Source organism: Trichosurus vulpecula, chromosome 1, assembly GCF_011100635.1.
Source record: "Trichosurus vulpecula isolate mTriVul1 chromosome 1, mTriVul1.pri, whole genome shotgun sequence".
Taxonomy (NCBI): Eukaryota; Metazoa; Chordata; class Mammalia; order Diprotodontia; family Phalangeridae; genus Trichosurus; species Trichosurus vulpecula.
The window spans coordinates 405,824,837-405,833,775 of NC_050573.1; the positions used below are offsets into that span (position 1 = coordinate 405,824,837).

General features: G+C 42.0%; 1 pseudogene; it reads right to left on the bottom strand.

The window, feature by feature from the left end:
- Positions 1–2,130: 2,130 nt before the first annotated feature.
- LOC118839119 lies at positions 2,131–4,864 on the bottom strand (annotated as a pseudogene).
- Between the last annotated feature and the right edge of the window lie 4,075 nt (positions 4,865–8,939).

The window sequence follows — 8,939 nt, forward strand, 5'->3', positions numbered from 1 at the left end:
AAATCATGGACAAAATGAGGTATCAACTTCTCTTCATGCCTTCCTTCCAAAGTCTTTTCTATCTGTGTCTCCATTTATCTTCAAGGAAGGTCTAGGACCACATGTGTCCTCTCCAAAAGCAGGTAGGAAAAACTAACGTCTCTTCCCAAGCTCTCATGCCAATTCTGCCCTTGATACAATGTAAAGGCAAACAAAGTGGGACCTTTTCACTGTTTTTTTTTTCTTTTGGAGTGCTTCTTAGCACTAAGGCAACCAAATGCCTTTGATTGAACCTTGCCTTTGTTTGTAGGAAGGTCCACACCCTTTTGCTAATTAGGTCATGAGAGGTGTGAAGCCCTTGGGCCCTGAAAAAGGGTGTATATATATGTATATATATATATATACATATACATATATATATTCTCTGAGGGTAGCCATTAAGTTAGAACTCTCAGAACTGTGAGAGGAGAGGTTGCTTTGGGGGCACACTCATTGGAAAAGTGTTGGCGATTTGGTCAGAGAGACTCTGAGTAGCAGTAGGAGTGCCCCCCCACCCCCAGCTTTGAAAACACAGGTGTTGGTGCTTCTCTCTCTGGTAACTATGTATGTATAGTTTTGATCAGACAGCTGGAAGCCTATCTGTTGATTTGTATTATTTGCTCTGCTTATATTTTCTCTGTAATTTCTGTTTGTATTTGCTCTGAAGTTGAGAGTGCTGACTTCTTCCCCTGAACTAAGTGAATGATTTTATATATATATATATATATATATAATATATATATATATTATATATATATATATATATATTATATATAAAGTGAGATTGTAAACCCTTTAAGTTGCTTTCCTTAGAAAAGCAGATCAAAGAATCTGTGCTAGCAGCCCTGCTGTGTGCTGGTGTTGTTAGCCTTAAATAGCTGCAGTAGCAGCAAGTAGCATTGTAACATCACTTTCTCCAGTAATGAAGAATGTCTTATTCAAATACTCCAGGTTTGAACTAGGGCTATATATCAATAAAATTTAAAGAAGAAATAATATGAATTTCCTTTCTTAGTAGTAATACTACTAAATAGAAGTTGGTATGAAATAAAACATTTTATCTGATTTTTTTCATGAAGTACTAATCAAAGAAATAGGAAAAAAATAAGAAGAGGGCAAAGAGTTTTTGATGTTACTCTGCCGACTACTCAGCTATTGGTTGTTGTCCTACTTATTAGACAATGTCTGACACTCCACAAGGGCCCATAAGGGGTAGAGTTAAGCCTTTCACTTAAATAGAGTTATTGTGATTCAAGGAGATAATTATCTCCTTTAATGTGTATAGTTATGTATCTCATACAATTATCACTGCCACATGCTAAAGTTACTTGCTTTACTTCCTTCTCTTACTCTCTGGGCCAGAGCATTCACACCAATCTGTGCCTACTCTGTTAGATGGGGTTAGGGGAAGAATGGTTCTGTCAGAGGAGAAGGCCAGCCATTGAGACCATACAGCTACAACTCACTCTCAAAATCCCCAGGGATTACCCTGGTATAAAGAAATAAACAATTACGCTTGCCCATAAATTTGAAGCCTATACTTGAATGCTTTACACTCATACAAATCAGCTACAATGGCATGATTAACCAAAAATTCCAAAGTTTATTATGAACAAACTTCAAGGTTGGAACCTCAGCCCCAGGTCCCCCCAAATACTTCTCTGATTCTCCTTTGGGACCTCCATCTCCCTGCTTCAATCACTGGAACAAAGTGGGGTAGAGGTGCACCTAGAGGTTAGGAATGGGTGGCTAAAGTAAACAAGCCTTCACCTTGCCCAAAGGATAGAGGAAGAGAGCAGGATTGGAGCAAACACATGAAAAAGGAGGGAGAATAAGGAGTAAACAAACAAGGGCACAGTGGGAGATAATGGAGCAGAATGGCAAGTCAGCAAAAAGAGAAAGTCCTCACAGGAAGATTAGATGCAAAGAGAAACAAATCCAGGAAGGTATCCATATATATTCAGAGAGATGAAGAAAGGAGAGGCCATTCCAGATGAGGGAAGAGAGACAAAAACTGCAAGAGCCACTTCCTGCCCCAAAGTGGGGGACAGAGCCAGAAGGAACAGGGGGTGGGCCCCCTGGGGGAGCCAGTGCACAATTCCTCAGGGTGGCTCAGTGGTCAGTATTGATACACAGCTCTGAGGTAAGGGGGGGGGGGGCATGATGGATGGTCTGGTGTAGCATAAGGGCCAACAGATCAGCCCAGCTGGTCATTGCCATTAGCATGTTTTGCTCCTGCTCAAAGAGCTCATCCAGTTGGTACCACTACATGAGAAGAGGGAGCAAGGAAGGGGTTCTGGAGCCCTGTGTGTGGCTACACATGACCACCAAAACCCCAGATCTCTCTCCTTTACAAGTTTTGTTTTGTTTCGTTTGTTTGGTGAGGAGGGGAGGGTGTACAAGGAGGAATTTGCGTGGAACAATTTGCCTACCACCTCTTCACTCCTGTGAGGACTGCACCCTTCCACCCCTCTTCCAGACTTCCATCTTTCACCTCCCCAGCCATACCACCCACTCTCTCTCACTAGGATGAGAATGCATTACCTGGCTTCAATCCCTCTCCAGGTTGTTCCCAATTCCCCACCCCCCCCACCCCCCACCCAGAAAAACCACCTCCTGTTTCAGCTCAGAGCATTTTATTTGGCTATTTCCCATGCCTGGCACTTTTTCCCTCTGTGTCTTCACTTCCTTGATTTCTTGGCTCCCTTCAAATCTCAGCTAAAGGCCCTCCTTCTGAATGGATCCTTTCCAGATCCCCCTTAACCTTAGTGCTGTTCCTCAGACATGCCCCAATGGATCCTGTCTAGAGGTGGTTTGCACTGAGTTGTATGCTGCGTCCTCCACAAGCCTGACAGCTCCTGGAGAACAGGGTGTCTTTGGTTTTCTCTATATCCCCAAAGCTCAGCTCAGTTCATAAACACTTGTTGACTGACCTGGGTCTCAGTACCCAGTCTTGTGATCTCCTCATTAGCTATGAATTTGTCCTCTCCCCCAGCTCCAAAGGGACGCCCCCTCACTGGCCCACCTTCATTTCATTCCTCTTCTCACTGCTTGGGCTCTAGGCTCCTTATCTGTGTGCTGCCTCCATCAGCCTCAGGGCACTGACAATATCACATGCTCTAGATCCCCCTAAGGCTGCTGAAGCTTCTCCCAGCCCTAGTGCTGATTTCTCTGTAGTTCAGGCAGGTGACAAAAGTCTCCTGTGAGGTCAAACACATGCTGTACCAGGTGACAGCCACATACTTCATCTAACTAGTACCTTGGGGTCAATATATTTTGCTCTATTACAGTCATCACAGAAAAGTCAAGTGGCTCCCTTAGTTCTGGGAGCAGGGGGTATATAGATTCTGGCCCTTGTGCTTGGCATAGCAATATTCCATATGCCTCAATACCATCTTGGAGTTGAGAGGGTGGCCACAGGAGACACAGAAATTCTGCAGGTCCGTGTCCTTGCTTTCTCCCTCACTACTCTCCTCATCTCCCCAAACCACCCATTGCTTAGCCCTGAGGATGAAAACTTCTAGTTCCTGAATGCCTCTTTCCATGTCCTGCTACTGCATCCAAGCCCCCTGCTGCTCCCTTTGGATCTGCTCCAGAAGCTTCTTCCCATATTCTTCTGCAATATATAGGCTTTGCTGTCACTGCTGGATTCACTGGTGTAGAATCTCATAGATTCGATTGGCAGCCAGTTTCATGCCACAGTCATCAGATCAGTACTTGAAGCCTAACTGGGCAGGCTGTACACAGTTAGGGCCTAGGCACTGGGGCAAGGAGGCCGGTCCTTGGCATCTGCACATTAGGTGTGTGCCCACTTAAACCTGAACTCTGCTTCTGCTGTTGATGTTTATACTTCTTCTTTTCTAACTTCTTCTCCTGCTGCTTGATATAGATTACTTTCAACATATGCTTCAAAAGTATAGGCTCCAGGAAAGCACCATCCTCAGGGGCATTCAACCATGGTAATATACGGGCATTAAAGGCACTGGCACAGACATCCTGATAGATTTCAGAGTCCAAAGGCAGGTCCTCATCAGAGGGTTACTCAAGTGTGGCCAAGACTTCTGGTGACTCCTTTAACATCTGGAAATGATCTTCCTGTTCCCAAAGAAGTTTCTGTGTAGCTTATAGCTAATGCCAGACACACAAAGAAGGGAATTATTTATAGGTTTCCTGGGCTCAGAGGTTACACTGGCACAGAAGGCACTTTTGTCAAATTTTGTTGGGGCCTCAAAATTTCTTCATGTCATAGCAGAAATCACAGTGGCCATAATCCTCAGTCTTTCAGCAAGCCTAACACTCACCACACATCCGAGCTAACAGTTTGATCTTCTGGTTTGGTATCTCTCATACAGGGCCAGGTCCTAAAAGAGTTGGGCCTTGTGGGAAGAGGTGAAGTCCTTGGAGATGGTCATGGGCCCATTCCCCACAGGCTCTAAAAGGAGAGATGAGGCAACTGTCCTAGGTGGGTTGGCTGTGTCATCCCTAGGCTCAGCCTCATATTCCCACCATGCTCACAGTGTGTGTGTGTGTGTGTGTGTGTGTGTGTGTGTGTGTGTGTGTGTTGATATCAGATCTCCAGCTTTGGGTCCTTCTCCTGGCACTGCAGGCAGTTCCACTCTTGGATGGCCTTTGCCAACTTCTCTGTGATCTTGATGCAGTTACCATGAAACCACTTTTTGCAGTTATTGTAGCCAATCATGAAGCAGTTGATATTGGGCTTGAAGCAAACACAGTAAATGGGTAAATTCTTATTGCTCTCTGACTTAGATTCTCCCCTTCTAACAGTCCCAGACTCTGGGTCTGAAAATTCACCCTCCTTGTCCTGTAAGGAGGCCTTTAGGCTCATCTCCGGCCTCAGCCTCCTCCCCTCCATCCCTGACCTTACCCACCATTGCCCCAGGCTGGCACCACCCCCTTATTCTCACCATGGCAGCAGCGCCAAGATTTAAACATGAAACATTTACTCAAATGAAGGTAAAAACAAATTAATCATAACATAATCTTTATTCAATAGAAGGCAAAAGTAGTAATAAACAAAGATTAGCACTTCATAACTTGGGCCACATTGTCCCACCAATGTATATAATATTCATCTTCAGAGAATGAGGTGAGGAGAGAGAGTGGTTACAAACTTACAGAGATCTAGAAGTTAGGCATGTGATCAGAGAAACCCATGAGCTCAAGGTACCTCATGACTCTGGACTTCAGGCATGGATGTCAATGATCTCTTTTAAGAAACAGTCTTCACACCAATGTCTCTGATAAAGGCCTCATATCTAAAATATACAGGAAACTGAGCCAAATTTATAGGAAAAAGGTAATTTCCCAATTGAGAAATGGTCAAAGGATATGAACAGGCAGTTTTCAGAGGAAGAAATTAAAGATATCTATAAGCATATGAAAAAATGCTCTAAATCACTATTGATTAGAGAAATGCAAATCAAAACAACTCTTAGGTACCACATATCTCCTGTCAGATTGGCTAACATGAGAAAACAGGAAAATGATAAATGCTAGAGAGAGAATGTGGGAAAATTGGAACATTAATACATTGTTGATGGAGTTGTGAACAGATCCAGCCATTTTGGAGAGCAATTTGGAACTATGCCCAAAGGGCTATAAAAATGTACATACCCTTTGACCCAGCAGCAGCACTCCTAGGGCTATATCCCAAGGAGATCACACAAGTGGGAAGGGGACCTGTATGTGCAAAAATATTTATAGCTGTTCTTTTTGTGGTGGCAAAGAGTTGGAAATGAGGGGGATGCCCATCAACTGGGGAATGGCTGAACAAGTTGCGGTGTATGAATGTGGTGGAATACTATTGTGCTATAAGAAATGGGGAAGATAAGGATTTCATAATAACCTGGAAAGACCTGCATGATATGATGCTGAGTGAGAGGAGCAGAACCAGGAGAACATTATACACAACCACAGACATATTGATTTTGTGATGACTAACTTTGATAGACCTGGCTCTCCTCAGCAATACAAGGCTCAAAGACAGCTCCAAAGGACTCATGATGGAGAGAGCAAGCTACATCCAGAGAAAGAACTGTGGAATCTGAATGCAAATTGAGACAAACTATTTGTTCTCTTTTTTTCCTCTTTTGTTTTTTGGTTTTGTTTCTTCTCTCTCATGATTAATTCCATTGGTCATAATTCTTCTTTACAACTTGACTATTGTGTAAACAAGTTGAATTCGAAGGTTATGTAGAATCTAAATCGGACTGCATGCCATCTTTGGGGGAAGGGGGGAGGGGAGGGAAGCGAAGAAAATTTGAAACTCAAGAACATGTAAAAAAATAAGTTGCATACATGCTAAAAAAAACCTAACACAATAAACTTTAGAATAAAGTTTAAGAGGAAAAAAAAAAGATAGTCTGCACCGCATGTCACCAGTTCTTATTTCCAAATCCCTCTGCTCTCCTGCTAGATGAAGTGATTGTTATGCTTGGACTACTGAGCAGAACAAGTGTTAACTCATTTAGTTAACAGCCTCCCTAAGCCTGGGGTCTGTAAGGGATAAGTACTGATACAGTATGACTCTCTTTTAGTGAAAAGTATCTTCCTTTCATCCTGGAAATCCAGGTTTTGCTCCCTTTTGGCTTTCACATATTTTCCCTTCTGAGTCATGGACAGTGGTGAAGGCTGAAAACAATACTTTGAGGGATTTCCCCCTTCTCAAGCTGTAGGTGGCACTAGAGAGCAAAGTAGCCCTTCCTAGCACCAGTTCCTCACCTGCTGAAGAAGATATTTCTTACCTCCAATCAGCTCTTTCAAACAGTAGAACTGCCTTTTTTTTTTTTGCAAGTTTCACCCAGTGATCCTGGTTAGGCCCTCTGAGACCAAGCAGAAAAAGTCTAATCCCCTGCTCATATCCTTTCAAATACTTGAAGATAGCAATCATTTCACAACTAAATATTTTCTTCTCGAAGTTCCCCAATTCTTTCAACTTGTCATCACATGGCATGAACATGACCTTTTTCTGTTCCGGTTGCCCTTCTCTGGATTCTCTCCAGCTCATTAGCATCAGCTCTAAAAAGTGGTATCCAACACTGAAAACCATAATGTAAATATGAGTTGATCAGGGAAGCATATAACAGGACTTTTGCCAGCCCAGTTCTAGACACTATTCTTCTCTTAAGGAGGTCAAAGATTTCATTAGCTTTTTTGGCTTCTGTAACATACATTAGAAGCCTGTCAAGTATGCAGTCCAGTAAAATCCCCAAAACTTTTTCAGATGAGGTACTGTCTAGCCATGCCTCCCCCATCTTGTATTAGCCAAAGTTCAAGATGTTGTATTGTCAGAAACAAATTAGTAAATTCTCATTTTTTAAATCTAGTTTCAACAAATTTTCCTACAAGAAGATCTGATTTCATTCCAAGTCTAGGGTTTGAATATGAAAATTATGAGGATATGGTAGAATTTATGTTTGATTGTGCACTTTGAGATAATTATCTATAAAGATTTTGGGGAATATTAGACGAAAATAGTTATTTTGTGCTCTAGAGAAGGGTTGATTGGAAGGGTTGATTCAAAATCTTGGTGAGCCTATCATTAGGATATGATCCCTTTCAGAGACAAGATAAGAGAGAAATGATTTTTAATAACCAACAATTTTGGGGGGGTGAGAAAAAATTCACAGCTTTCTCCTTCTTCTAAATGCCTCATTTTAAAAAAAATTCAGCTTTTCTTGAAGGACACTACTGATAATGAGATTGCATTAACTCTCCTGTACCTTGGTCAGATCCCTCCCTAAGGTAGGGAAGACCATTGTGTTCTACTAACGCTTGTGTGGAGACGGATCATTTTACCCTGCTAGCCCAAAGCTGGAGTGTTCTGGTATAGAAACATAGGTGGAGCATAAATAACAACTGTTTTTGCTCTGGCCAGAAACCCTGAGGGTCTTCCCTTCCCAGATTGATTATTTTCTTTTTTCAATAGGGAAAAGAGGCCATTTTTTGCCTCATTTCTTACCTAGCCTTAATCGCTGAATGTGTCTTGCTTCAGTCAAAGTGAAAACTCAGAAAGACCCTAGCTTAAAAAGGCCAAGGTCTCCCACTGAATCTGGGACCATCTGTAGTCATCATCATCTATATCTTACCACTGGACTCAGATGGCTTCAGCGGAGAAATCAAGGCTGGTGACCTTGCACAGCCCTTCCTCACTTAAATCCAATTCACTTGCAAATCATGGCATCACCTTCCTGATGTCATGGTCCTCTTTAAGAACAAGGACAAACAACAATTTTTGATATGATGTCACTCAGTCCCTCATCAACCACCTACTGTTTCAAAGCAAATATAAACTCTGAGTCTGCCATCATGATTGTCTTTGATCTAAGAAAGACAGCTAAATGACCTTCCTTTTATTAATAACCTGCTCCCCTTATTAATAAAAATGATTAAATTACCCAGAAACTATGTCTCTCGAAACTTTTTCATCATCACACAGCAGTCAGAATCGTATCCTATTACTGGAATGGAACTTAAAGGTCACTGATTTCAACCCCCCCTTATTTTATACAAAGTGTATTTTACAATCCAATGCATTTGACATGATAACAACCAGTCTCACCAATACACCATAGTACTTAATACTTTTTCTCTAAATAATCCCCAGTAGTGCTTAGGAAAAGAGATACATAGAGTTCAAAACAGCAAATATTCCAAACATGAGTTTATATTTGTTTTTAGCATTGAAATTTATTCAGATACAAACACCCTCTTAGACATCCCTGTGCCTCCATTGCCCTCTTTCTCTTATGAGAAGCTGGAGACCTTTACGGTAGAAAGCCAGCCTTGGCCATTTCAGGTCATTGTAGATGATGGATTAAAAGATGGAAGAAATTTCTGAAGCCCTCTAGCCCAAACATTTTATTTGACAGATGAGAAAAACAAAACCTACATTAGTGAAA